Genomic DNA, 5,175 nt, shown 5'->3' with positions numbered 1-5,175 from the left:
TGTGGGATAGTTGACTCTATGCTGGGGGGTGATGAGTGTTAAACATAACTGCACAGCAATGCTTAATGATGCCTTTAATGCAGAGAACATGTCAGGCGTATAATGTTCCAACCATGATAGTCACGTCTCCTCTTCAAACACACCTTGTTTTAAATGAATTGCATCTTGCTTGATGTTTCCAAGCTAACACTTGGGCATTACGTCATTCTACGTTCCGGTGTCGAATGTCTTCAGACAAGTCGCTCATGCACATTCACACATTTGTAATGACGACTTGACACACTTTTCTTGAGACGGTTTCTTTATTGGACGAGACATTAACTCAAAGGCGGAGACCCCACTGCAACAGCCCCGAGTCTCCCGCACATCTCCCTTATATACGGACCGAGGCCACGCCCTCATTCCTGAACTTTCTCGCTGACTCTGGACGCTCACTCCACCAGCAGACTCTACCATCCTCTTCGTCACTTGACCACGCTCCTCGTCTCCATCATTCCGGCAGCCACCAGTCCCTTCGTACTGCAAGCTAACACCCCTGTCATTACCTCCCGTAACCACCAGTCCCTTCGTACTGCAAGCTAACACCCCTGTCATTACCTCCCGTAACCACCAGTCCCTTCGTACTGCAAGCTAACACCCCTGTCATTACCTCCCGTAGCCACCAGTCCCTTCGTACTGCAAGCTAACACCCCTGTCATTACCTCCCGTAACCACCAGTCCCTTCCTTCGTACTGCAAGCTAACACCCCTGTCATTACCTCCCATGGCCACTAATCCCTTCGTACTGCAAGCTAACACCCCTGTCATTACCTCCCATGGCCACTAATCCCTTCGCACTGTCGGCTGACTCCCCTGTCATTACCTCCTGTGGCCACTAGTCCACTCACACCGCTCGTAGACTCTACTGTCATTACACATTCAAGCCCAGGTGCGCATATTCTGTTTGTGTGTATCACATGGTGGTTTGCAACTGTACTGTGATGAAGGCAACATGGGTTTGATTCCCAGCCAAGGACAACATCAATGGGATGGGGTAGCTAAACGTGTTCTGGGCCCCTCGTAGGTTATCATTCATTATTATCTTCAGCCATTCTCTATCCACTGCTGGATGGAGGCCATCTTTCATGACCCTGTGAGGCCACAATCCGTTTCTCTCAAGCACGTGAACGTATCTCATTGTTCCGCGGTGACCCTCCTCTCAGGTATCTCCTTTGGCGGCCATTCCGTCACCAGTCGGTTGGATACGTACGGTGCGAAATAAGTTCAACATACGTACAGTCACGTCCATTGGCCATCACCGCTTCTAGGATGTGGCCTGCCGAAGCCTACCTGCTTTCCTTAATAGTCAATACAATTTAACTGATTTGTGTTTTGATTTAAAGCTTTCGTGACTGCAGGGATTCATATTCTTGGTTCTTTCGGTAAAGTCACGTAGAAGGGAAACAATAAAATAATAAAAATATAAAACAATAAAATTATCTCTTCCCAATCTGTGAGAATTTTATTGTTTTACATTTTTATTATTTCATTGTTTCCCTTCTACGTGACTTTACCGCAAGAACCACGAATACGATTTGTGTTTGTTTCCTGGCCATTATGCTATTATTTCTTTCTCAGTATCCAGGTGTGCATTTTTTATGCTTTCTATAAATTTCAGCTACTTTGGCCAGACATGAGCACCTGGTGTGGTTTGTGTATCTCACTACTGGTGACACAAAGGAGACTTGGTTTGTTATTGGCCACATCTCCCTCTAATGTAGATAGTCATAGCAGCAAGTGCTGCGTACTTGCAACATCTGTGACAAAGAGCTTTATAGCTCATCGGATTCGTCCAGTATAAATACATATACTGATTCTGAACAATTGACCCTATGGCTACATGGGAGACCTTTGTTGTTGAGTGTATTGCCACAGTTTAGTTTTATTTTAAGGGTTTAGGGGCCGTCCAAAATTACGTCACGCACCTAAGGGGGGTGGGGGGTCAGACATTTGTGACGATGTGTGACGTCACATCAAAATGCGCAACTTTAAATAAATATAGACAACACGTTCTACTTAATTAAATATACTTTTTAATAAATGTTTTCTCCTACAACATCAGAGTGCAGCGGCACATTAAATACGCACTACAATGGCAATAGTTTAAAGCGATTTGAAGCGTGTTTTATTTTTTTTGGGGGGGGGGGGGAAAGAGCTTTATGACGTCATATTTGAGGGGGGGGTCTGACTTTTTGGAAGCCGTGTGACGAGGGGGGGGAGGGTCAAAAATCGTCAAAAATCGCGTGACGGCTCCTTACAGCATCAACCGTAAGGCTATATTGAGTACAGTTGAAGACAACATCTAGAGCGACATGAAATGCCCCCCAAAAAAACCCACAAACATGTGTCCAAATTTTTATTTAAAGCTTTCGTGACTGCAGTAATTCATATTCTTAGTTCTTTCGGTAAAGTCACGTTGAAGGGAAACAATAAAAAAATATATATTAAACAATAAAAATTCTCACGACGTTTCGACCATAACACAAACGGTCGTCTTCAGGTGTGTCGGTTTGCATGCGAACCAACACACCTGAAGACGACCGTTTGTGTTATGGTCGAAACGTCGTGAGAATTTTTATTGTTTTATATATATTTTATTGTTTCCCTTCAACGTGACTTTACCGAAAGAACTAAGAATATGTTGTGTCCAGACAAGTCACATACGTGCAATCGTCTCATCGGATTGCAAATACCAGAAATATAGACGATTGGCAAAAGCCAAGACGCAGAATGTATGAACCATTATCTCACACCTAACTGCAACGTATTACTCCGATGGAAATTAAAAAAGAGAACACATTTTGAGCCAAGTCGGAATAAACCATCCCGATCAATCCCTCGGGAAACCCCAAAGAACAGACGAACACATAAACACACTCAAAAACTCAACGTGGGAGGGGGAGGGAAAGGGTGAAGACGTGATGTAGCAGTCGACAATTTTACGCTGCGCAATGAGCTGGATATGAGCACATCCCCTGTGAGCAAGGCCAGGTGTTCTTATTTCCGCACTAATTGACAATATCCGGAGTATGCTTGTACAGCATGAGAAGTTGTCCTTCACCTTGCCCCACCAGTGTAATGTAAGGATGTGTTCCTTATAAACAGAACTTAAGTAAATGTATGCATGCATGTATGTTGAACTTCTTTCACACAGTACGTGGCCATCCGTGCTGATCGGAGGTGCGGGGAAGGACAACAAACTAAGCACAAAAAGCAGTTTTAAATCAATTACATTTCAATGTAGATGATTTAAAAGTGCATAGCCCAGTGGCTCCCTAATGTCGGAAGGAAGAGCGTTCCAGACGGCCGCAGAAGCGCATCTGAAAATCGCCCGATGCAGTGAGGTATGTGTGTTGGACTTGTGTCGCACCGTACGTAGCCAACCGTGCTAATCGGAGTTGATTTAGGTGTTCTTTTAGGACGCAGTTGATAAATGAGCGCACAGTAATACAAGTTATAGTTTTCAAAGTGAGTCACCGGTACACATTTAATTCTCCTTTCATGTTAAATCTGCCGTGAGTCACCCCAAGTGTCTCGTTCCTTCAGAATGCACCAGTCAAGTCGCTTTAATCCTGTTTGTGCCGGCCTTGAATTGTGTTTGGTTTAATGGAAGATTGACAGTGTCAACCATTATGTCGGAGCTTCATATTATGACAGTGGAGTTATTAAAGATTAAAGAGAAAAAAACACAATTTTAAATAGTAATTTTGCATAAAAAATATTTAGACGCACGAAGGACATGCAAAAAAACGTAGGAATGTGAACAGAGATTGCATGAAAAGGCAGAACATTCAAACAATGATATGCATTGAAACTCGCTGCAGTAAAATCAGGTGGACCGACGACACACGTGCATTCACAGTCATTTTGAACAGCATCGGACATGAAGAAAAATAATATACCTGTAAGCCCTAAGCTTGATGCCATTGGGACTTGGTGAAGATCGGCTTAGCCACTGTCTGTGGTAAAACTGCAACTTTACACAAGATATGAAACTTCAACTGGATCCAACTGTTGCGAGATAACAATACATTCCAGCCATTCTCAATTCACCATTAACGTCAAGACCTTCCAACGTCATGGGGGCATTTTGACTGTACTTCACTACTCTGCCAGTGTGGGTTGGTGAATGGGGGAGGGCAAGACCGGTTCTCATATCAACTGGCACTGATCATAGCCTTAGCGCAGTGCGTTAACCACTTTACCAACACTCTACCCCACAATAAATCAACAACGGCATTTATCTGAGTGGTTCATAGCCTTGCGTCTCCACATCTCAAACACATGCCAATATGAACAGCTGTGCGTGGAATTGTTCATAAATTAGAGCACATTTGTGTTAAGGTTCCTTTGGATTGTGGAGGAATGATGATTATGCTACCATCTGTGCAATTTGAAAAGCTTAATCTCCAATGCCAGGGTTTGCTTTGAAAAATGCATACAATGACTTATTAGTTTAACACGTAGGCTTTCACGACCAATATCAATAATACAGGTTTTTTTTTCGCGGGGGGGGGGGGGGTGTTTAGATAATGTAAATATAAATGTGTCGTTAAGACCCGCCACCACCCGACACAGCCAATTAGTAAGGTTCACGTCGTACTCAGATTGTAAATGTTGTGGATTTACTCTCCAACACACCGGTGTGCTGTACCAGTAACGAATTGGCATGTTCTGTTTACGTGACAAACCTTACTAATTGGCTGTGTCGGGTGGTGGCGGGTTTAACGACGCATTTATATTTACACGATCTAACCCAAAAAACCTGTAATATGAGTAACTTATTCGATTATGCTTAAAGTACAGTTGACTGGGCAGGCATCAGTAACTGGACAAGTATCAGTGAACTAAAGTGAACAGTGAAGAATGTATCGAGTAATATTGTGTGGTCAATTAATTAAATGCAAAATGATTAACACCTCCCTTCCATCTTTTCCTCTTCACATGTAAACGAAAAGTATTTTTTTACATAACCCATCAGCAGCATGAGCTTCTAGCACCGAATTCTGCCAGCGTCATTGGTTCAATACAAGCAACTTTCTGGGCTGTTTTCTACACTCAATGTCTCATCAACACAGTTGGGCTTGCTTGAAAGAAGGCACTAAGTGTTGAAACAAGTCCAGAGTATGCTTGTATT

The sequence above is a fragment of the Petromyzon marinus genome, chromosome 14, assembly GCF_048934315.1.
Source record: "Petromyzon marinus isolate PM22_M1 ecotype Great Lakes invasive population chromosome 14, UKy_Petmar_22M1.pri1.0, whole genome shotgun sequence".
In the NCBI taxonomy this organism is placed as follows: Eukaryota; Metazoa; Chordata; class Hyperoartia; order Petromyzontiformes; family Petromyzontidae; genus Petromyzon; species Petromyzon marinus.
Note: the sequence above shows the minus strand (reverse complement) of the source record.